Here is a 25,759-nt window from a genome sequence, read left to right as displayed (position 1 = left end):
CAGAAGACACTGTCAGGACACTTTCCAAGTTGGTTTATCTCTCTTAATTGAACACCCCTAGGAGCCCCGTATGGGATGTCTTTATCAAATCACACATTTCCCCCAGTTAACACAAACTGTTTTCCAAGAGAAAAGAGCAGTGTAATTATTTCGTGAGGATCTGAGAACAAGCAGACTTGGGATGTAATGAGCATCCTGTCAGGCTGATTGGCTCTGTAACTAACAGCTTCCACCCTTTGCAGCTAAATCAGGGTTTTCCTTCAGATTGGGGGTGTTAGGGAGGCATGAACCTGTTTTGGGGGATAGCTCAACCCAACATTATTATGTTAAAACAGTGATGGATTTCATCCTCTAGAATTTTAAGGTTTTTTTCCTTAAGTAGATGCCATGCTTACGGTGGAGCCCAACACAGGGCTTGAACTCAGGACCCTGAGATCAAGACCTGAGCTGAGATCAAGAGCTGGACGCTTAACCAACTGAGCCACCCAGGTGCCCTTCATCTGGAATTTTAATGAGAGAAAGTGTGCCTTATGTGTATCCATATAATTAACACTCATGTGCCCTTTGTGCATCCTCACTTCCAAATGGATCTCCTGATGTATACCATGCCTTAAACACAGAAAGTGCCCTATAAGTGGTTTTAATGACTGTTCTGTTACTATAGGTTTGCAGTCCCCTGAGGCCAGGTATGGTTTGGAACTCATCGTTTTTCAGTCTTTATGAAGGCTGTCCATTGTCCATGCGATCCATTACATCATGCCTCCAGTGAGACCTGGGGAAGCACTCCATAATCAAACACATTAATATTTCTGCAAAAAAGTCAATATCCATACTAAGCAGGATAAATAAATATCATTAGACTGATGAATGGCTTTTCTTTAGGTCAAAAACAGTCCTGTCAAATATTGGAGGTTTCTTTTCATTCAGCCTAATATAGAGAGTCTCCTATTAGGTCAGGGGAATTCTTTTCTTTTCTTTTTTTCTTTCTTTTTTTTTTTTTTTGCCACCAAATGAGTATAAGTTAGATGTAAGTAAGAGGCTTTGGGTTTTGAAATTTGATTGATGACTTGGGCTGCTACTTTTGTCCTCATTTTGTCAGAAGTCATGTTGGCCTCTGTTCTTATAGCCAGATTTTACTTGTTGGACTGTGTGTGTGTGTGTGTGTGTGTGTGTGTGTGTGTAAAAGAGGGGGTGGAAGAAAGACCTGTTTCAGCTCCCTTATCCCTCCTGCATCTCATAAAAGACCTTGGACCCCAAACCCCGCCAGGAAAACCCCATCCATGGTCTGACATTTAAAAGTTTATTGACTGGAATGAAAGAATTGTCAATTTTAAAACGTGAAAAGCCACTGGGAGATCAGGTGCTCTCTGCAAACATTCCCGCACAGTGATTCCTGGCATAGGAGGGGGGAAAAAAAAAAGGAAAGAAAAGGCTGCCTTGTTGTTTTATTAATTTAGTTCTGACAGCTGTTAGTTCTGAGGCCTTCAAGGTTCTCAGCAGATATTAAACGAATCCTCAGGAACCCCTCTGTGAAGCACCAATAATGAGCCATGTAGGAAATGAAGGTTAAATGGAAAAGAAACTCCACAGGGCCAGGTTGTTCCCACCCCCTGAGCTCCAGAGGTTCAAGTGCGTGAAGCACACACAGCTCTAATTCTCCATCGAGGTCAAAAGGTAACCCACCATCTTCTCCCCAACTGGCACTTTCATGGAGGTCCCCCAGCTCAGGGAACTGTATAACTGGCTACCCAGGTGCTCCTATAGAAGCCAGGGAGAGTCATCCTTTGCCCCCCTCCCTCACTCCCCATACCCTTGAACTCTTCTGTCCTAGGAAATGACTCCCTCAATACCTTTCTCTCCATGTCTCTCCTTTCATCCACATCCCAAGCATCTGGGTTCTTGGATCCCTCTTGCAGCCTTCTACTGTGTTCATCCATCCACTCCTGCACCCCTAAAATCCAGAGCAGTTTTTCCAAACAGACATCTGACCTTGCTCCAACAGCCCCCTGTTCTCCAAGAAAGGTCAAAATTCTTAGCATTGCCTTGAAAACCCTGAATCCTGTGCCCTGCCTATTTCTCCTACTCTCCCTCTTGCCATACACCAGTGACACTGGTTTGATCTCTAAAGTGCCAGCTCAGGACCTTTGCCTGAGCTGCCTCCCTCTTCCAGGATTGCTTCTAACCCCACTTCTTCTGCCACTTCTGATCATTCTTTGGATCTTGATACACCACAGGAGATCTAAAAGCACCCTGGACTTCTCCTTTCATAGCACTTACCACCCTTGTAACTACCCAATTAATTCTGTAATTATCTCCTTAACATCTGCCACAACAGACTCTAAGCCCTGAGAGGGCAGGGACTGTGGTTCTTTGCTTCACAGTAGTCTTTCTGGGTCTAGCCCAGTGATGGTGCATGAGGGAACCCAACAACATTCAGGTAAGTGAAGGCTGAGCCTGGAGAGGTGGGGAGTGAAGACTTGCTTTTCTGGATTCCTGTGAGCCGTGGCTGATGGGATTCCACTCTGATCCGGGAGCAGCTGTAGGGACTGATTGGTAATGGAGCTTGTGGGAAAACATCCCCAGCTGCATGGGTCTCAGCTTTGCCTGGCACCATTTCCTTGGGATAAGTGCCCACTGAGCTTGCAGATCTTCTCAAGGACTGAGAGAAGTGGCTCCTTCTCCCTGTGGTGGCTCAGACTTCCCCACTTAATCACCCGGGTGACTTGGAGGCTGCCCAATGCCAGGCCGCCAGCATGGCGGGCATTAGACCAAGGCCAGGGCTGCTCGGCTGGGTTGTCTCCTCCAGCTGGTCTTGCTTCAATACTCGTTATTCTCTTTGGGAGGCTCTTAGCTTCCAAACATCTGCTTTATGTGGGTCTTGAGCTCCTCGTGTGTGGCATCTTTGGGGAGCAGGTGGAAATGTTACCTTCCATGGTGTCTGATGTTGCCCTGGCTTTGCTCTTGGGGCAGTGTCTCCTGATCCTACTCCTGGCCAATGGGTTCGGGGACAACCACACTTGGGTTTAATTAAAGGTAAATTGGTGGCATTCCAGCCAAGGGCAGCCCAGAGGCAGGAAGCTGTTGAGCAGATGGCATTCCATTTATGTCATAACCCATCTTAATGATCTCATTCCTCAAAAGGCAGAGCCTGGAACAGTATACATGGAGGCAGGTCCTTCCTTGTAACTTCCCAGTCTTGGAGTGGTGAGAACAGAGCTTGCCTGGGACCAGCCAAGTGAGGGGCATTTCTCTTTATCTCAACTCCTCCTCTGAGGAGGTCTGTAGGCTGTGATGATTCAGGGAATATCACAGTGGACAGAGCTAGGATTTTTTTTTTCTTTTTGATGAGATAGAAAGGGTCATTTTGCCTTCCTAGGCAAGGTCAAATTCCCATGCTAGCAATCCTCAGAGATTTCATTTGATTGAATCCTTGGGTTGCCGTTGGACTTGAGTTTGTATTTTCCTGATAAAAATGAAAATAGGGACTAAAGTATGAGCCTGATTAAAAATGCTGATTCAGATTGAGTACCTCTTATATGCCAGGGATTGTGCTATGTTCTGTGAGGAATAGAAATACGGCTAAGACACAGCCTCTACCTCTAGCAGATTGTACTTGTTAGATAGAATAAGCCATTTGCATGATTAAACACTTGTTCAATCAACACATGTGTATTAAGTACCTGCTGTGTGTCAGTGGGGGCTGTGCTGGGGGTAGAACAAAGCAGCATCCATGAGACATGGTTGGGACACAGTTCTATGGGGGAGGTCATCATCCTATTAATGGTGCAAATAGTGCCAGTAACTAATGCAACGGAATAATCATAAGCTTTCGGAAGTGCCACGATGTACACTATACTATAAGAATACATCACAGGGGTCTTTACCTAGTGTGGTGCATCACAGAAGGCTTCCTGGAGGAGGTGTTTGGATTGCAAATGGAAAGCATGTATAGGAGTTCAATAGCAGACAGGAACTAAAAAGCTTCCCAGGTCGGGGTGAGAGTAGGTCCAGCTGGAGCTCAAAGTGTGCAAGGGTAAGGTGTGGAGGAAGAGGATGAGGGTGAGTAGGGGGCAGACCATACGCACAGACTTTATGGCTCAAGGAAGGCATCTGGCTTGCCTGCAAGCAGTAGGAAGCAATGTGAGCTTCGGGAAAGGAACTGAGAGTATTCTAATGTAGTCAGTGTAGTTGAAAGCAAAACTGAGAAACTCATTTGGGGTTTATGCACGACGCGGGGATTACATCTTAGCAGCAGTTGTTCCGAACAGAAGGCGGCTTCTAATGGCAGTTGTTCAGCGTCGAACCCACATTCAAACTTGCAATTATTTCCCTGTTAAAAGAGCTGACGGTTCCCTCTTCTGCAGGGAGGCAGTCTCAAGGGAGCCCTAATCCTGGGCACTTGGCTTACACCCGGGTCCCCTGAGTATCAGACCACATTCTCACGAAGCTGTTCCTGTCGGAGGGCCACGGAGACAGGACGTGGGGCACAGGATAGAGATGGGCTGATGAAGAGGACGGGCATCTCAGCAAGGACTCTGGATGTTTCCAGAGCACCTGAGTGAAAGGACCCCTAACACAGCTTAGCAAAATCGGTGTTTCACCTTCCACACAGGGCCAGCACACGGCATTGATGGTTGCCATGAATTGAGTAATTCATGTGCTATTATGATCTCTGTTCCCCTACTCCCTTAGAGATGAGGAGACCAAAAGAGAGAGGTAAAAGGACCTTCAAAAAAAATCAAGAACAGTGCTTGCATTTGAAGCCAGGCTTGTCTGAGTCCAAAGCACATTGTCTTAATCTCTACACCATGTTTTGTCTCAGGTGGGCCTGGAAATTTCCTGGGAGAGACAGTGGCCATTTAATCCCCAAGTACCTGTTGAGTGACTTGGAAAGAGGAATAGGAACTATAGTCACACAGTTGCTTCCCTTATCAGCTATGTGTCTGGACAATTTGTTACCCTCTCTGGGCCTCATTTGTAAGATGAGCTCTTATCGCTGATGGTAGGATTGTCACATTTATTGGAATGTACCAGGTTCTGTTCTCAGACGTTACACACACTAACTCATTTGGTCTCACAGCAGTCCTCTGGGAAATGGCTGTTATTAACTCCATTTTATCAGAGGAGGAAACTGAGGCACAGAGAGGTTATAGGATATACACAGTGTCACACAGCTAGGGAGAGGTCCAGCCTGGTTTCTGAGCCTCTTAGGCTGTTAAGAGAGATCAAATGACATGTTTCACACACAGTTCTTGCCACAGAATGCCACACACACACACACACACACACACACACACACACACATACACACACACACACACACACACACAACGAAAGCCAATACATAGGTTAAGGACATCCATGAATGCTGTTTAACCTCTCTGGGCCTCAGTTTCCTTTCTGCAAGTTGGGATGATAACAGTTAACAATTTAATGGGATTTTATGATTGTCTCCTTTAACATCGTCCTTTGATGAAGCTGTTACCCCATTCTATAGATGGGAAAGTCAAGGCACAGGGAGGTAGAGTGAATCATTTAAGGTTGTGCATTTACTAAAAGATAGAGTAAGATCTCCAGTGCCGGGCTGCCCGAATCTAGAACCCGTGCTCTTAGCCTCTGCAGCACAGTGAGCCTCTGGCCGGTGACCTCTTTCTTTGTGGGTACTTGACTCCAGGACTGTCTCAGGGCTGCCGTAGGCATTCCTAGTCACACTGAGTTCGGTCCACATCCCTGTAATCAGCCTGGCCCATGCTCCATGCTCCAGCTATCCTATTTCTGCATAAATGGCCCGTGATGTCAAGCGGGTCACTGACAACTTCTCTCTCAGGAACCCTGAAGAAATCCTGAGCAGATTGGATAAAAAGCCCTTGTCAGACATCCTAATTTTAGTGTTCTCCCTTGTGATTCCATTCAGGAAGTATTTATTTAACACTTCACTTGTTTTGCCATTCTCCCCGACTTCATCTTGCAAAAGCTCCTATAATAACCCATGTCTCCTTCACCAGCCTCATGCTGTTCTCGTCCTTGGAAAAACTTGAGTGCTGTGTTCAGCATCTGAGCCAGAAAAATGTCCGAGTTTCATCGTGCATCACTAATGCCCTCCTTTATCTCCATGCCGCGTCTCCTAGAATTTTTGCAGAGATTTCTGTATGTGCTGCCTTCCCTTGTCTCATTAGGTCTCTTTCAGACATTGTTGCCTCCGTGCAAATGGACATTTTTCATACTGTAAGTTTCCTCACAAGGGCACCGCAATGATGTGCTATTTCTCTCCCAGACTGGTTTTTACCATTCCTCTCCAGCTTCTATTTTCAAAATCTCCCCTCGCATGGAAGCACGGGCACGTGGGCTGTTCTCTCCTGAGTGGCAGTTACCCTCGGGCATCAGATGCCACCCGTGCACCACAGATGGGCTGGGAGGCCGTAGTTAACTGTGCCTCACTCATGATGTGAGACTGAGATTCTCATTGCATTGAGGGGAGGCCGTGGTTCTGTTATTGCCCATGCTTGTTTTTTGATTCAGTAAATTGGTAACCCTATTAGATGTTCCTGATTAAGACCCTATTAATTTTTATGCCTTCTGAGATGAGTAGAGGAGAAAGCTTCTCTTGATTGTACAAGATGTATGTCAAAGCCTGTGGTTTTATATATTTATTTTATCTGAAAAGAAAATATGGTCAAGGCACCAAAAAAGGAATAGAGGTTTGGGTTGGTTAGAATTTATTTGGTCTTTTAGAAAAAATGGAGTAAAATTATTATAAAATTAAGCATTTTGACGTGAACGGTTCTGTGGCATTTAGTGCTTTCATGATATTGGACAACTGTCACCTCTCTCTTGCTCGAAAGCACATTCATCCTCCCAAACAAAACACTGAATCCACAAAGTACTATTCCCTATTCCCCCTCTTCTTAGCCCCTTGAAGCCCCTAGTCTACTTTCTGTCTCTACGGACTCCATGCCAGTGTAATAATACAATATGACGCCTTTAATATCTGGCTTATTTCACTTAGTTTGTTTTCAAGGTTCACCTGGGTTGCAGCGTGAATCAGAACTTCATCTCTTTTTATGGCTGAATCCTGTTCTATTGCATGGATAGACTACATTGTGTTTATCTGTTCATTCCTTGATGAACATTTGGATTGTTTCTCTCTTTTGACTCTGGGATTTTTAACCTTTGCAGACATCGTCCCAGGTCTATGCACTTAGCTGTTGTTTTCTTGGTGAGCATCCTAGGTCTTGATTCACTCGCCTCTCTTCTGAGAGAGCATTTGGAGGTATAGGAGCTGCCATAGTAAATGAGAACTACATGACCTCATGGTGGGGAATCTGGCACTGCTACTTGCGGATGCCCTGCCACCCAGTGGGCTGACCTTGACTCCTCAAAAGACAGCCCCCTCCAGGACAAAGACAGCACTTACTCAGGGGTTAGACCAGGGGTTCACATCCTACCTGTACCTTGTCATCACCTGGGGAGGTTTAAGAATTATCAAAACTCTTGTTTCACTTCCAGAGAATCTGCCACGATTTGTACGGGGTTGAGTCCTGGCATTGTTTTTGTTTGTGTGTTGAGTGGGTTCAGTTGAGGCCCTCGAAACATGTGTCCAGGTGTTAACCCCCAGTGGGAGCTGGGAAAGCAAACTGAAAAAGTGTGTGACATACCCCACTGGTTGCTTCTCATAACAGACTTGACAAAACTGCTTTAGTATTAAACATTGTTCAAAAGTGGCCGGAAAGCCTGAAGAATGGGAGAAAATATTTGCACGTGATATATCCATAAGGTACTTGTACCCACAATATATAAAGAAATCTTAAAGTTCAATTATTAAAAGAAAACCCAATTTAAAAATGGGTAAAGGATCTGAATGGGCATTTCTCCAAGGTAGATATACAAATGGCCAAAAAGGACATGAAAAGATGCTGGACATTGTTAGTCATCGGGGAAATGCAAATCAAAACCACAGTCCATTCTGGCCTTACACCCACTAGAGCGGCTAGAATAAGGAATTCAGGTAATGACAAGTGTTGATGAGAATGTGGAGAAATTGGGACCCTCACACACTCACTGCTGGTAGGAATGAAAATGGTACAGACCCTGTGGAAAACAGTGTTGTGTTTCCTTGAGCAATCGAACATAGAGTTAGCACAGGATTAACAATTGCTGCATTCTGACAAACGCCTAGGTGTATACCCAAGAGAATGAAAAGCATACGTTCACACAAAAACATTTACACAAATGTTTATAGCAGCATAATTCATGATAACGAAAAGGCAGAAACAATCCACATGTCCCTGAACAGATTAGTGGATAAACAAAATGTGGTCTACCCATATAACGTAATATTTCTGAGCCATTTTTTAAAAAAGGAAAGAAGGCCTGATATGTGGTATTACTTGGATCAACCTTGACAGTATTATGCCAGTCACAAAAGACAGCGTCTTGTGTGATTGCACTGATGTGAAATGTCCAGAAGAGGTAAATTGATAGAGACAGCAGATTAGTGGGGTCTAGAGGGGTAGGGGTGGTAATTAAATGGGATTAAAAAAAAAGATTTTATTTATTTATTTGACACAGAGAGAGATCACAAGTAGGCAGAGAGGCAGGCAGAGAGAGAGGAGGAAGCAGGCTTCCCGCTGAGCAGAGAGCCTGATGCAGGGCTCGATCCCAGGACCCTGGGATCATGACCCAAGCTGAAGGCAGAGGCTTAACCCACTGAGCCACCCAGGTGCCCTGGGATTTTTTTCTTTTTTTGAGGTGATGAGATACTCTAAAAATGCCTGTGGTGACAGTTGCATGTATCTGAATATACTAAAAAGCACTGAATGGTACACATGAAATGAATGGTATGTTATGTGTGTTTTATCTCAATAAAATTGTCAAAAAGTGAGCCGAGATTGTGGCACAGAGCCCAAGCCCTCTCCTGCTTCCTCCACTTAATTAGCTGTGTGGTCCTACATTGAAGCACATAGTAAATGCTCAGTTAACTGTGGTTTTTGCTTTCCTGGCATGATATTTTAGGAGGTCCAGGCATCTGTGGCCGCATCAGTGTGTAGCTGCACTTTGCCAGATGTGGTCTGCTCAATATCCTCATGACCAAGTGGGATACCTAAAGACTGTGGTCCTCAGTGTGTCCCCACGTAAACAATGGGCAGCACTCTGCAGTGTTCCAGTGACATGGGAGGCTGGAAGGGTATTTGAGTGGGAATGACATGAACTGATTTATACTTGAAGATAATCCCAGTGGTATGGAATAGAGAATGAGGTGGGGGCAGCGGGGAGAGAATGGAGTTCAGGAGGCCTTGGTGGAAGCCACTGCAGTGAAAGTGATCTGAATTTAGGCATGAGCACCGGGGATGTACCTCACAGGAGACAGCATCTCCTAGGTAGGGCAGTACAGCTTGGTAGCTGATTAGATGAACAGGTGGGAACACAGGGCTGCAGAAATGGAGAAAGGAGGGTTAGGGGCCACCTGGGTATAGATGAAAAACTTAAGATTACATGAGGACAGAGGTCAGGTGAGGCTGGGGCCAGGGCGGGGTGAGGAGAAACAAGTGACACGTGATGAGAGAGGTCCAAAAGTTGGGCTTCCCCAGTCTCCCAGGCCCTGGTCTGCCGGTGAGAAGCTGCTGGCTCTGTTCTGTGACCTCTTTACGGCTGGGTTTGTGTGTGGGATGGTGGCAGAGGGATTAGGAATGTGCCATGGAAATGCCTCTTTCACCTTCGGGGTTTGTGAGAGGAAGTCTCATGTGCCCGGCCACCTCCTGCCTGAGGTCCTGGGGTTTGTGTGATGCCTTCACCACCACAGCGCCAGGAACACTGGGAAGCACTGTGGTCTAGGGGGTGGCACGGTGGCTTTGGATGCGGGGGCGGGGTTCCAGGGTTCCTGCCGGGAGCCGCCTTCTTATTTAAGTTGTGCATCCAGAGGTGAGTCACTTGACCTTCCTGAGTGAAGTTTACTTGTCCATTAGTTGAGGATGGCAGCTCCCTCTTTCTAGGAACGGAAAGATTACTTCCATCTTCTGGATGAAGGAATTCAGTATCTTGTCCAGTGTCATGTGGCTAACAAGTGAAAGAAAGATGGTTTGGGTGCTGGCAGTCAGACTTCAGAGCTGTTTTTTGATTAAAAAGTAGCTAAATAAACTCAGCCACCTAGGCCAGTTCTCTATAGAGTGTCTAAACGTTGACGAAGTCCACAATGGACTGGATTGAGGAGTCCTGTAAGATCAGCTTCCCTCATTTTACTTATTTTACAAATACAGACTCTGAGGCTCAGGGAGCTTCAGTAACCTTCCCAGAGTCACACAGCAGATCAGCTGGAGTCCTGCCTTGAACCCAACTGTATCTGACCCTCATTGTGGCTCTTCTTCTACTTTCTGGCCCTGGCCTGCCGAGGGACATTTTGCTGAATCCTGTTAACCCTGTCCTTTCCAAATTCATACTCTGTGTCATTGGGCCACAGTGGCAGGGTCCCCCCTGGTGCTGCCCTGACTGATGTGAAACCCGATTTTCCGTAGATGCATACTGATGCCTCAGACAACAGCCTGGTGTTTCAAAGGAGTCTGCATGTTACAAAAAAGGACAGCAGGTGTTATTTGGGCTAAATTGACCTTGAAATTGATTTCTTTATTTTATGACTTACTGAGAGGAGATTAATACTTTTTTTTTTCCTGCAGTCTGAAACAATTTACATGGTAATAGAAGGCATAGTCAGTCAAATAAATTGCTGGAAGTGGTCGTGTTCCAAGGGGGGCAAAAAAATACAGAGCTTATTCACATTGATTTCTTTGCCCTGGGGAGAAGCAGAGATTTTAACATCTGGGAATAGGGAGCTAAATTTTATCTCTCATTTTAAAAGCAGAGGACTGAGAGCTTAATCTGACATTTACACGGAATTCTCTAAGTTGGGGGAAACGAGGGAGCTGAGTTCCTTGCTGAAGGTTAACGGGCATTTTCTCAGAAGGGCTCTGTGTGATTTGATCTGGGGGTGGCTGGTAGGTACCAGGCGACATTTACAGAAGATGGGCCTTGGGAAGTTGGCTGCCTCCCTACCATGCTGCTGGGCACTGGCGGGGAATGGTGGTGGTGGGAGGCTGGTGTTGTAAGCTTGACCTTGTGGTGTTGTAAGCTTGGCCCACGTGGAGGTGCCAAGGAACCATGCGAGTGGAGACCCTGCTTCCAGATTTCTGGGCTTTGTCATGTGGCTGTCAATCCCAGAGGTGGGATTTGATTTCAGCTGGTGCATCAGTATGCAGGAATGGCTAGCATTGCTGACTGTGTTGGGATGGGTTTGAAACTGCACCTCTTGGCTCAGCAAGAAAATTCCGTGCTCCATTAGTATTGCCTGCCTTGGGAACACAAGGGGCAAGTGCATTTTGTGTGCCACATATTTGAATGTCCAAGTAAAAACCTTTAAAGCATTCCCCCTAATGCCAGCATTTCTGCATTCAGACCACACTGACAGGGCTCTTGTCCTCCAAAGCAACTCCAAATCATTTACCACATAATGTGAGCTAAACTTATTTTTCAGAAAATGTCAAGAAATGAATCTCTACCCAAAGGGTTCTGCTAGTACAGCCATATGTTATTCCATTAAATTATTTTCTTTTCAAAATAAAAATTTTGAGGTAGAGTAAAAATTTTTCATTAAAAATACATGCCCAGAATATACAAGAGTCAGAAGCATAAAATCCCCACTTCCCTACTATTCAATTCTGCTCAGCCAACTAACTCCTATCTCCAAAATTAGCCATTTATTTTTACCAGTTTCTTATCTATCTTCCAGAGATTTCAGTGCATACACTATATACGCATATAATCTTAAAACAAAGAACAGATTGTGGCATACTATATGAACCACTCTGCATTTTACTGTTTTTCTCTATCATTCCCTATCTAGCTGCCTCATTATCTTTCCTGAGGATTTCTGGATGCATCATGACTGATTTAGTTGGTCTCCGAATAATGGAAATTTATGTTGCTCCCAATATTTTGTAATTAAAAAAATATGCTTCAGTGCGTATCCTTGGCATTGGTCATTTTCCACATGTGCAGATACTCCATAGCAGAAATTCTAAGACATAGAAATGCTAGTTCAAATATTACCAAGTTTTAAAATGTTGACCAATGTGTACTTACGCCGTGTATTAGAACACATGGTTCTTCACGCTTTGACCATCTTGCTACCTGGCTCCGCCTTCATCTTTGCCAATCTCAGTAAAAAAATAATGCATCATCTTAATTTGCATTTCTTCTATTATGGGTGAAGTCAAGGATCTTTTAATGTGTGCAACAGACGTTTGCATCACCATCTGCTTTGTGAGCCGTGCATCTCCCTTGCTCGTTTTTTTCCTTTGACTTTCTTTGATGTTTTCTCATTATTTGAGGGAGCTCTTTATAAGTGTAGGAAACTACCCCTTTGTTCAGTGAGTTATATACTTTTTTATACTGTCCTTTGTCTTACTCTTTATGGTCTTATTTTTCACACAGAATACTTTACTTGAAATTTTTATTCATTTTTTATGGCTTTTATTATTTTTGAAAGTTTTTTTTTTAAAGATTTTATTTATTTATGTGCAAAGAGAGCACAAGCAGTGGGGGCAGCAGAAGGAGAAGCAGGAGCCCAACCCAGGGCTCGATCCCAGGATCCTGGGATCATAAGCTGAGCTGAAGGCAGACTTACCAGACTGAGCCACCCAGGTGCCCCCCCCTTTTTTAAGATTTTATTTATTTTATTTGACAGGCAGAGATTACAAGTAGGCAGAGAGGCAGGCAGAGAGAGAGAGGAGGAAGCAGGCTGTCTGCTGAGCAGAGAGCCCGATGTGGGGCTCGATCCCAGGACCCTGGGATCATGACCTGAGCCGAAGGCAGAGGCTTTAACCCACTGAGCCACCCAGGCGCCCCCCAGGTGCCCCTTTTAATGGCTTTTAGCTTTGGGTCATAATTAGAAAGGTCTTCAGCGCTCTGAGATGATAAAAAGCTACACTACTTGATTATGTTAGGTCCTCCATTGATTCACACATGGAGGAGTGACTCTGATTTTTTGCCTTGGCAAATGCAGCCTCCTCAGCATTGTAGAGATGCCTGTTGTCTGTGATCACCTAGAGGCCACGATCTGGCTTCATAGGCTCTTCAGCCTTCCTTGTTTCTCTCAGTATACAGACTTCTCCAGGCGTATCACACCCCTGTGGTCAGGACATTTTTGGGTACAGTGGGCCCAAGGAGCTTGGTAAACAGTTAATGAGCTGATCCCTGTCTTTCCCAACCTGGATCCCTATAGGTCTTACTAGTTCCATCCATGGGAACCCACCATGACCCCAACTCACACCATAATTTCTGTTCATTAGCTGAGGTCTTTGCCTTCTGTTAATCTGAAGGATAAACTCTTTAAAGGTCATTCTTATGCAAAGGATGTGACATTCTAATGTTGTCTGTCATGTTCTTTGGGAGCTTACACCAGTTCACACCAAATCCCCTAGAGGATGATGAGGGATGGACTGTGGGGCTCTCTGGCTTGGTCATTGTTTGAACTGGCCAAGTTCTCACCATTGGTGATTCGTGTCCAAGCTTTCAAAATCTGTAAACCAACACACAGGAGGACAGAAATTCCAAGGGCAAAATACTGGACTTCCACGAATAGGGATGAGGCCCAGGGAAGGGGTCATTTGTACTTGGGACAAAGGGAAGTGGGCAGCAACTGTAGGTTGCTTAGGGTGGTGCTAGTCTGTGACCTGGGAAGTCAGATCTTAGACCTGGATAGTCAGATCTTCTCTTTCCTAATGAAAAATTTTCATTAGGATGTACCAGCTTGAGTTGAAAGATGTAGAGGTTTGTTGTAAGGACTCAGGGAGGCAAGTGAGGCTTTCTGGAAACCAGAACAATGTCCGACAACCACTCTCTCTCCTCTGTTTGAGAGATATTATCTCTTACCTGTTTCTGGCTTAGATCCTACATATGTGCTTGTCACTGTGTTCAAGGTAAGGATGGAAACAGGCATAGGGGACTAGGTGTAGAGTCTCCTGCTTTGTTCAGGATAATACAGGGACTGTATTTACAAGGGTGAGGGCTGCTAATCCAAATGGGTATGTGCACAGTTACAGGGTACGAAAAGGTCTAAAGATGTCAGAAAGTCTTCTGAGAAGAATGTACTGAGTTGGTGCTGTCCCCACCTCTCGGATGAAGGCACCCAACTAGTTAACATGAAGTGGAGGTACCACAACCAGGGATAATCAGCTGAGTGGGAGCCTAGGCTGCTGGCTGGTGGCAACCAAAGAAGTGAGGAAGAGACAAAGAGGAGGAGGGAAGTCTCTACAGGTGGCAGCTGGATAGGAGTTCCTCAGGTGACAAGGTTCCCACGTAAGATCATATTTGAGTGTGTTTCCATACTTGAGACTATTTCCAGGCCCTGGGACTCTCATCATGGTGGTAGGAATGGCCTGCCTGGGGCCTTCTTTCTCCTTTGTTCTGGTCAGCTTCTTCTGAAAGGCTTAGTTTCAGCTTGATCCAAACTTCACTTTCCCAGGGTATTGGTTGCTATGAAGCCAATACTGGCTTTGAACACAAGTGCTTTGGACCCCTGGAGCCCAAAGACTGTCTCAAGATACTGATCAAGATCGAGTCCTAGGTTGGTGCTACTTGGGCAGGTGTTCATCCCTAGACCAGGTGGAAGTAGGCAGGGGGATGGGTCCCTTTCAAGGAGATGACCACTCAGTAGACAAGCCCACTAGGGGATCTGTAACAGTTGGACCTTTGTCAATTAGGTGACAGGCTATGGGCCTGAAATACATTCAACTGTAGTTTTTAGTTGGCTCATATATAAAATGGGGCCAAGAAGGAAAGCGGAAAAAACGACGATTCTCAGGCCAAAGACATTTGTGCATCTGTCTGAAAAATCATGCCTTTGGCAACATCTTTTCCCTTCCCTCCCCTCCCAGGCTGCTTCTTTAGGCAGTCTCTGGAAGGGGAACCATGATTTGTGCTTATATCCCTCCCTCCCTCCCTTCTTCCCTCCTTCCCTCCTTCCCTCAATTCATTAATCATTTCAGTAAACTGAGGGAGTGGTGTGGGGATGGGGGACCATGCTCCACATAGAGGACGGGAGGATACAAGGACGATTTTGATCTTCTGGTCGTTGGATTTTTCCATGACCAGTGTCTACGGCAAAACTGCAAAAAGGGGAAATACCAAGAGGTGTTTGTCTTATTGGTGTGAATGAACTATTGACAGAACTCCATGCGTGGGTCTGAGTCACTTGTGGCTAGTGCTGGAGAGTAGGCTGCTTCTTCGCTCTATGTTTCTCTCTTTTCCTGTCTTTCATCCTCTGTCTCTTTTGATCTCTTGGTCTCTGTCTATATCTCTGTCTCCCTCGCTTGTGCATGAATGCATAGACCACTTTGCCTCTGCCCAGGAGGTTGAAGAGGTGACTCCAGGTCAAACCCCAGTAACTTTCAGTTAATGACAATTTGGAGCTTTAGGCACTGCTGCCACTTTTGAGGTGGGAGCAGCTCCCCAGAGTCCGACGGTGACTGACTGTCACAAGCTCTCGTGTGCCTCATGGAGAAGTAGATAAAGGTCTCAGAGGGAGAATGCAACAGCAAGACGGCCATCTGTCCGTTCACATGGGGGCCCAAGCCCTGGCTCTCCTGCATCCCCGCTGGGGTACTTTGGACAGGTTCTCAGCCTCTGTGCTTCTGTAACTGTAGTGTGGGGCTGAAACTGAGACCTGTTTCTGATATTCTTGTGAGGGTCAAAGAACAAAGCACACAGAGAGCAAAAAGGGCACAGCAGTGTGCTCACTCCAGGAGCGGCATCTGTTGCTGGGTGACGCAATGGAAAGGCAACCTGCACCCGCCACAGGGCAGCTGGGTGTGGCCCTCCGGCTAGGGCGGAATGTGCACGCTCAGAGAAGAATCTAGACCAGGGCTGCCTGATAGAGGCATCCGGAGGGCCACACATGGAAGTCAGAATTTTCTAGTAGCCACATTAAAAAGTAACAGATGAAATTAATTATAATACTATGTTTTACTTCAAATATTCATAGTATATTTATGTCTTTAAATACAACACTTTATTTTTAGGTATTCAAATATCATTTTAACATGTAATCAATGTAAAATATTGATGGTGTATGAGTATGAATGAGATTTTACAATCATTTTATTTTTCTCACAAGTGCCTTCAAAATCCAGCAGGTAATGTGTACTTACAGCATGTTTCAGCTTAGATCAGTCCTATGTGCTTCAGGGCTGCTGTAATAGCGGTACAGGCCGAGACCCCTCCAGGAGGGGGCCAGAGAGAAGGAGAGAAAGTCCCTTGGGTAAATGTGGCGAGAGACTGGGGATCATGCCAACCCGGGTTACTCCAGATTGGAATTTTGTCTTCAATATGGGTTCCCCCACCTGTTTTTGTTTTTCTTTTTACCAGGACTACGAATCTGAGAACTCCACCCTCCTCTCCAGTGCCAGGAACAGTCCAGAAGACTCAGTAAGTAGAAGCATTTTGCTGAACAGATTAGATTCAGAAACTGCTTTTGCATCCTTTTCAGCCTTCTTGGTCTCTGTCATCAATCACCGGGACTGGTTTTTACCTGAAACTGATCTTGCTGGAGGAGTAACTGGGTTTGAGGGGAATAAATGTTCCTGGGCACTCACAGAATTTCTATTAGGAGACATGTGGGGCCAGAGTCTCGGCCCGTGTTTCGCAGTACATGATATGAAAGCTGAACACCTCCCTCGGGGAAGGGCCCGGCCTACCTGGGGGACAGGTCTGGGGGAACAGTGACTGGCAGAGGGGCCATGCGCTGCTCTATTTGCTTCTTGATGCGGAGATGGATCCCGTGGTGGTGGGAAAATGGAAGGAAGTTTAACATCATTTGATTGATTCCACGGTAGAGACCAGAATGCTTATGAGCGCGTTGAAAGGCCCACGTGATGGTGTGGAATTTGGGTCATTAGGGCAAAGGACTGTGGATGGTGCTAGAGGTGGATTCCTGTGCCCCTTGCCTGTGTCACCCAGGTGTACAGGGGCAGGGATGCTCCCTGCACTTAGAGTTCCAGAAACATCCCTGCTTGTCCTCTCTGGGATGTGAGAGCTATGTGGTGCAGTCCTAAAGCGTGTTCTGTTTGTTGATAGCTGGTGACTGTGAGATGATTTGAAGGGGCACATTTGTATTAGTCACAATGTGTTTGGTCTCATGATTATCTTTATTTACAGCAAGCGATACTGGCTTTCCATTTATGGTAGCGATATGAAATTTTTTTTGGAAAATATTTTTTTAAAGATGTGAGTGCAGATGAAGAACAGTTTGGAGGTAATATGTAGGTGTGGCAAGTGGTGATAAGAGAATGGCTGAGAGTAAATTCTTTTATCAAAGGACGTTGATGTGAACTTGGTCAGCATCTGTGTGTGTGCCCATGTTTGGTGTGCTCCCAGTCTATGCTGATACTGGGTGCAAACTGGACACTCGAAGGACCCCCTCCTTGGCCTCTGTCTGTTCCCCCAAAATGACTTTTGAAGCTGGAGTTTTATTATAAACTCATTGCTGAATCACCTGGAAGAAGTGTGTCTATCTGTGATGCCGAATGGAGGAGGAAGAAGATGAAAAACGTTGAGAAGTGACAGTCACAATACTGGCTTTCTTGTCCCACTTTACATCCAACCAAGTGTTTCCTCTCGGTGCTGAGTCAGTCCCCTCAATGACCCCGTCGGGTAAGTGCTGTTTCTGCCTTCGTTTTTTGGGTGAGGAAACTGAAACCCAAGTACAGAATGTGCCCAAGGTCACACAGCCTGGCCTCCCTCTCTGGTTGACTGTGTCACAGTCCGTAACTCCACAGCACGTCTGTGCAATAGTCTTCCCATTTTGTAGATGGGGAAATGATTCACGGATCAGGAAAGTGGATTTTATGTCTTGGCACATGAAAAAGTACCCTTGCACCTTGGTGGTTTAAAAGGACAAACATTGTCTCACAGTTTCTGGGGCTCAGGAATCTGGGAGTGGCTTAGATGGCTGGTTCTCGCTCAGGTCTCGCCTGAACTGGCACTGTCTTCATCCACAGGCTTGAGTGGGGCTGGGGCATCCACTTTTAGACTGCCTTGTTCCTGGTGGGTGGCTTCAGCTCCTGCAATGTGGACCTCTCCATAAAGCCATTTGAGTGTCCTACTGACATGGCTCTCTAGCAGGGGGAGAGAGCGAGGCAGAAGCTGTGATGTGTTTTATGATCTCTCCTCAGAATCCACGTGCTGTCACCTCTGCCATATTCTGTCCCTCATGCAAACCAACCCTAATGAAATTGTGGCAGACGGCTACACATGAATGGAGATACCCAGAGTGGAGGGATCACTGGGGGCCCTTTTGGAGGCTGGCTAGCACATTTTTCATAATCTTAGAATAACCATGCCCTGCAGTTGCACACAGTATTCTTGTAACATCATGCCACATCTGTGAGAAGAAAACCTAAAGATACTGAACCCATTTTGCAGGTGGAAAAATGAAGCATGGAACAGGGAAGCAACTCACCAGACTCTTGAATGTGGCCTTGCTCTGCAGGAGCTTTTAAAGGGAAGCATGGAAAAGTGGGGAGAAAACGTTCCACTTTAATGCTCATTGTCCACAGTAGGGCCAAAGGTGGCTTGAGATCTCTTCATGTGTCAGGATCTTAGAAGAGCAGCCCCTTGATTTTCAGCTTTGTTGGATTGGGTTAGCTATTCTCTGGCCCCGAGTCCCACCTCATTAAAGCTGATGGGTTCTCTCTACTGGAAGCAAAGATGCTGTCCTGTTAGTTTCCTCACTGGAAGCTGAGAAATTTCAGAGGTTTTCTGAGATCAACAACCCTAACCCATTCCTCCTTCTCCACCTTTGACTTTCACGGTGCTGCCAGTCTGGGTCCTTCTGGCTAGAATCCATGGGTCAGCTTTCTAGCCTAATAAGTCATAGGTAGAAGCAGTCATTTTTGTGACTTATGTTGTTGGCAGCACATTGGAGACCAACAATTCTGGACGGCCGCCTGTCTCGCAGGTTTCAAAGTGTAAAACATGTTCACTCCGATGCAGTAATGACACTTCTAAGAATTTATACCTTGGGGATGAATGGACAAGTATGAGAAGCTGTGTTTGTCTATTTGTTGAGGGATGGTTGTATTAGCAAAAAATAATAATAATAAAAATACAGCCTCAATATCCATCAATAAGGAATTGTTTAAGTAAATTACATGCATCCATAAAGTCCAGTTCAAGCTGCTGCTAGAATTTCGTGGTGAGGATTTATGTTTATGGACTTGGAAAGATGCTCATGACATATTGTTGAGTGGGAAATACAGCATATATCCTATTATTCCAATTATGTGCAATTATATTCATATATCTCCCTTTCTCTGAATGCAGAGAGAGGTGTCAGAAAGGCAGATGGGGAATTGAACGAAATTGGTGGTTTTACATTTTTCTTTGGACTCTTCCAGTTTTATTTATTTTTTACAGTGAGTGGTTATTCTCCTTGATAGCAGTAGTAGTAATAATAATAATGTTGGTAATGACTATTTATAAAATTAAGCAGTGACTCTGGGCTGTTAAGTGAGGATACCCAGGGCAGCTGATGGCATTTTATTAAAGTTTTATTCTTAATTGTCATAGAAATGCTACAGTCCCCTTGGAAGAGTGAAAAATGAGGCTCACAGGACTGAAGCAGGGCCTGGAGGCAGATTTTTTTGGTCCTTGGCCGCTCCAGGAGCCAGAAAGCCTTAGGCCTTGGCATCTCCCCACCATTTCCACTCACTGCCCTGCCCTGTGCTGCCACCCAGCTCCCCCCAGTTCTGACCCCTGGCTTTCCACTTGGGTACCACCTCCCAGAAATGGCTTTTTCTGGATACAGCAGGTGCCATTCTCTGGCATCCAGGATCCAGGACATAATAACAATGATAGCCAGCATTATTGGGCACCTAGGAAGTACCTGGCATTGTGCTGAGTGTTTCAAGTGCATTATCTCCTTTATACCCCAGAGTAGCCCAGTGAAGGAAGAACTGTCCCCAACCCCATTTCTGCAGGTGAGGAATAGTCTCAGGGTATCCTAGATAATGAGTGGTGTTTCTGGGACTCAATCTGGTTTCAACTGTTTCCTTAGCTGGGTTACACTGAGGATAGGGCCACCTGGTTTAGTGGTGTAAGGAACATTTCTGGGAACATCTTAGATGTGGGGTTGATTCTGGAATCAGCAGGTAAGGTGGAAATGATACATGGTCAAAGTTACCTGTTAAGGATAACTAAAGGATGCCAGATGGAGTCGTGTGTGTGTGTGTGTGTGTGTGTGTGTGTGTGTCCCCTAATATAGTCACATATGTGGCATTCCATCACATTTTCTGTCAGAGGCCAAGTCACAGGTCCTGCCCCTACTCTAGTAGAAGTGTGATCTATGGCATAAACCTGGGTCTGTCCACCCCCACATAGTTGCTCATGGAAATCCAGAGATAAATCCAACTTTCTCCCTGTCTTGGGACCAAGTGCTCTGCTCCAGCATCTCTCTGGTCGGCATCATCCTCTTCCTCCCCCAGTAAAGGGCTCATAGCTCCCCCCCCCCCCCCCCCCCCCCGCTGGCCGGGCCGCCCCCCCCAGCCTTCCCCCCCCCCCCCCCAGACATCCGGGTGTCCTCCTCCCCATGTCGATTCTGTGGCACACTCCTGCTGCAGCCTCCACAGCAAATGAATATTTAATGGAATGCTGCCACCTTTTGGAATTTAGCAAAAGTGATCTGTGTTGTTTAGAGGGATAGATGTGAATGAAGGTCTAGGAAGAAAACACATTCCTGTTCCCTTGTACACACCCCTGTGCATGCACACGCAATCACCCAGCCTTTATTTCCACTGGTGATTGACTAAGATTTGATGCCAGATTCTGGAAAAAAAAAAAGGAGCCAGTTTCTTCTTGAGGCAGGTTTGTTCGTCATTTATGCTCTGGTTCATAATCACTGTGAGTGCTGACAGGCCTGTGCTGTTTCACACTCCAAGAGGCAGCAGAATGTATGAGCAGGAGCCTTGGTGCATTGGGCTGGATTTCGTCCCTGGTTCTGCTTCCAACCCTCCAAGGATTTCAGCTTTCTTATCTACCTTCCAAATGTAGGTTTACCAGCCTCTTTCAGCTCTCAAACCCCTGATCCCAGGTTGTGATGTCTGTAACCAGGGAACTAGGTGACACCACATTTATAGATGCCCGTCAAACAGGAGTGGTGCTAAGGCCATTTCTGCCCTCAGAAGGAGAGACTGGTACTGTTAATTATTAATGATCAGTAATTAGGGGACATTAGGAGCATGGGTGCCACCCAATGCCAGGTATCTCGTGGGGACTCACAGCAGCCAACACAGAGCGGCCTCCTGCCCTGCCTCCCCAGTGTTCCCCTTCCTGTGTATTCAAGGGCATTTCTATCCTCCCATCCCCCAGCATCCTTTGCATTTCCCTAGCTTACTCCCAGTTTCAAGTCAGCAGAATTTGTCCACTCTCCCCTTGGCATATCCCTAGCAGACCAGTACTCTGGTTCACACCCTTGTTATGGCACATCTGGATTATGTAACCAGCTTTGACCCGTCCTGTGCTTTGATCAGCCTCAGGTGCTTGACCATGACTCTCCTTGACCATGACCATGACTCTCCATACTGAGCATGCTTCAGTAGCTCCATGCGATGTGAGATTAGAGTGCAAACTCTGATGGCAAACTTGGGGTTTGGCCCCCATCTTGCCACTCCTCTGGCCTTGGTTCTCCTGTCACCATGCGCCATATTCCCTGACTGTGGACCCTTGCGCAGGTTATCCCCTCTTCTTGACTCACTGCCCCCCGCTACCCCCGGTCTAAGTTCCTAACCATCCATCAAGATCCATTGGAAAAGTTTGTTCAGAAATTTTTCCTAAGTCCTTCCATTGCATGGAGTTTCTCCATCCACTGGATGTCTTCTGTCCTCCATCCCGCCTTTATTCCCTCACCCCCTTCTCCTTACTTACCCTTGCCATATACCCCTCTCTTCACTCCCCTCCCCTGAAACTCTCTTGCAGTCACTGTTAAGAGTCAAAAGGTACAAAAATGAGGTAGACTCACACCCTGCCCTTAAAGGGCTTGCAGTGAATGAGGGCATGAAAACAATGAATTTTTTAAAAAACCCATAATTGAGGCATAATCTGGTTGCTTTTTAGTGGAGACAGAATACAAAATTCGGTGGTGGCGTGAATAGGTGGTCAGAGAAGGCTCCATGGAGGAAGTGACACTTAGAGTCTTGATGGGCAAGGGGGATCCTCAACTCTGGCTGTGGGAGCCAGGGGTTCAAGGTAGAGGGACCATCATGGGCATGGACTTCAGTCTGACAGATTCTAGAAGAGGGCATATTGGAGAAACAGACATGCCTTGGTGCTCCATGATGGGCAGGAGCTGAGGTTTTGATGTGATTGGTGTGGGGCCACAGAAGGGTTTTAAGCTGGTGATTTATCTCGATCCGATTTGCATTTTAGAAAGATCTCCCTGGGACCTGACTTAAGAGCTGAGTGACTGGAGGAAGCCTTGGTCCCTCTTGGGCATTTTTCACTCCTCAGCCCCATCGGAGCAGGCAGGCCTCGGGGACAGAGGGTCAGCAGCTCGGCACCCAGGCTTCTAGGCACGCTCTGCTTCTCATCGCTAATATGCCTTTCTATAGCGTCTGCTCGGCAGAAAACCAAGTGTGCGCACGAGATAACAGCATTAAGAGCAGAAGGACAAAGCTGATACTCGGGGCAGTGAGACATGGAGGCTTAAATTCTTTCCCTTCAAAACGTCGCACATGATTTTGGCCACGTGATCCTGATTAAAGCAAGCCAGGCTTGCCAGGATGAAATGCTAAGTGGTGCTTGCGACCTCGGGCACAGGGAGTGCAGAGGTCTGCTGCTCTGATGAGCATCCCTGCCATTTCTCCCTACAGCTTTCTGCCAGATAAAAGAGGGAAATCTATTGAGCGGTTTTTCCAGATCCATGAAGATGGTTGTGCCCCCTGGAGACACAGTGATAACTGACAGGTTTCCAATGTTAGATCCAACTTCAGGTTGGGATTGAGGGTCTTGTCCTCTCCCCACCTCCTGAGGAAGTGTCTAAAACACAGGGTGTACTCAATAAATACTTGTTAACAAAATTCATGAGTGAGTGAAAGGATCAGTCTTATTGATTTGTAGCACCCCAAAAGCCTTCTTTGTGCCTCTTCCAAAGTCAGTACTACCTCTCCCCAACTACCCTCCTCAGTTTATCACCAAAGACTGATTTTGCTTGTTCATGAACTTGATGCGAACTGCATAGTAGAAGTGTATCTGCCCACTTCTCTTCAGCAGCATCCCAGGACGTCCAGCTCTGTCACTGCATGTATCAGTAGTGGCTCTTTTTAAATTGTTGACTTTGAATTGTTGAATCCCGTTTCATTGATTATACCATTATTGTCTGGAATCGTTGATAAGCATTTGAGTTGTTTTCAGTTTCGGGGCACGTGTACTCTTGTACCCATTGTTTGGTGGACAAAAGCGCCCATTTCTTTTGGGACTATGCCAAGGGATGTATTTATTTGGTCACATGGTAGACACATGTTTTGTTTTTGTAAATTCTACCCCCACATTTTCCAAAGCAGTTGTACAAATGATCACTCTCACAACCATTGAATATGAATCTCCCTTGCATGCCCTTTAAGTGCGTATGTCATGTGTTTTCATGACACCCCAGAGGGGCAGATGTGGTTATCAACACTCCCAGTTCAGAGGGGCACACCGAGTTTCCGCTAACTCGGCAAAGGCCATGTCCCTGGTCGGTGATGGTGGGGGGCCCGAAGCAGGTGTGCCTGCAGGATGGCTGCAGGTCTTAGGCACCAAATAGCAGGGATTCTGAGCAAGCAGCTCAGCCGTGGAGATCCCAGAGGGCAGTGTGGTGCAGTGTTTATGTGAACTCCACTTGTAAACCAAAATGCAGACGTTGTCCCCTAGCTCTGTCTCTTCCTTCTTGCGTAAGCCCAGGCAAGCAGCTGGACTTTTCTGTGCCACACTTTTCATGTTTGTCAAATGGCGTTGGTAAATCAGGTTGTTGTGAGGATTAAATGAATTAACATAGGTAGAGCCTTAGGGGTAGGCACTAAGGAAAGGTTAACTCATTAGTATTTCAGCTCTGCCCAGTTTGAGTGCTGGGCTTAGCTCCTTGGGAGGAGGTTTGCCTTCCAGCCAGCTGTAATAGTTGTTGGATAGGCTATGTGATTCTCTCCCCCTCTCTCCCTCACCACCTTCCCTACCCTCAGAAGGGAGCTGGCTCTCCTGATGAAATCTGGAATCTAATTTTAAGCCCCGATCATCAGCTTCACAAAGCCAGCTGGGGTGCAGCCTGACTGGTCCCTTCTGAAATGAGTCTCTGCTCTTTACTGCCCCTAATAAGAAATGCGGTCTGTTTGCTCAGGGTTTTACCCTTTATAGAAATGGTCAGATTCCTTTCTTCTCCACATCTCCATTTCGTAAATCCATGCCAAATATTGATGTTTGATAACTACAAATATCACACATAGCTTTTAATCAAGAGAGACGGAGGGAAGATAAGGGGAGTAAATATGTCTCTGTAAGGTAGTTCAATATTCTCTGTAACGATTTTGCTAAGAAGTAAAATGAGTGGAGGGGAGGGGATAGGGCTCTGTGATGTGTGTCAGGATGGGCTGGACCACCTGGAACATGCTGGACCATGCCTGGGCCCGCACTCCCAGCCCATGGCTTGGATTTAAGTTAGATGTTCATTTCCCGGATCGGTAGATGCTATCTCATTTTACAGAAAGGAGAGATGTATTTTAAATGTGAATTTCCAATATGCCATTAGTGTATCCCATTACAAGCAAAATGCATCGAGCCAAATTCTGTCCTCTGTTGTTGCTTGTCTGAGATGGGAATAGAATGTAATTGCCTGCCATCCCCCACTCTAGAGAGATGTCAGCCTGCTGGAGGCCAAGGGGAGTTCAGCTTCCAGACTTCTGGCCATAAATGTTGTATTTCCCCCCCCATGGGGATGAAGGGCAATAGTATGATCCTGCAAAGTGGTAGGGGTCAAGCCTTGCGAGATGTTTGGTCAGGGTTACTCCAGGCCAGAACTTGGTCAAACCAAGTGAGAACTCCCCCATCCAAATCCAAACCCCTCCACAAGGCGACCAACAGCTAGTGAGTATCCCACTGCTACCCCAGCACCATCCTAGTGCCTGGGTGTTGTAGGAGCTCAGAGCATTGTATGAATGAATAAATGAATGAATCGGTGGGCCTTCCTCTCTGCCAGCATCATTGTTGCTGTTTCGTTCGGCTTCTACTTTGGCGTTTCTTACCCTTCGGTAGCCTTTTGTTTTGTATTTTGATGATCTCAACTTTTACTACTTGATAAAAAATGTTCAATCTCAGAAACCAATGTCAACAAAAGCCGGTGACCCATCCAGCCACCCACCCACCTATCCATTCATCCACTCATTCACCCATACACGTCCATTCATTCATGTATCCAATTATTGTGCACCCACCATCTGCCAGGCTCCATATAACTGCTATAGTAATATGCCAAGACATACCCGGCTTATCCTCCTAGAGCCTAGAGTCCAGTGGGGAGACAGAAATTAAGCATACTAGAGGATATCTATAAACAAGAGATAACTGCTCCATAAGGAGGAACATGACTGTGGGGCAGCTTATTATGATGAAACCTGACCCAGATGGTGGGTATGTCTGAGGTTTCCCCAGGAGGAGACTCATGAGCTGAGGTCTCGTGGCAAGGTCAGGGAGT

The sequence above is a fragment of the Enhydra lutris genome, unplaced genomic scaffold, assembly GCF_002288905.1.
Source record: "Enhydra lutris kenyoni isolate GAN:26980312 unplaced genomic scaffold, ASM228890v2 scaffoldscaffold45, whole genome shotgun sequence".
Taxonomy (NCBI): Eukaryota; Metazoa; Chordata; class Mammalia; order Carnivora; family Mustelidae; genus Enhydra; species Enhydra lutris.
Note: the sequence above shows the minus strand (reverse complement) of the source record.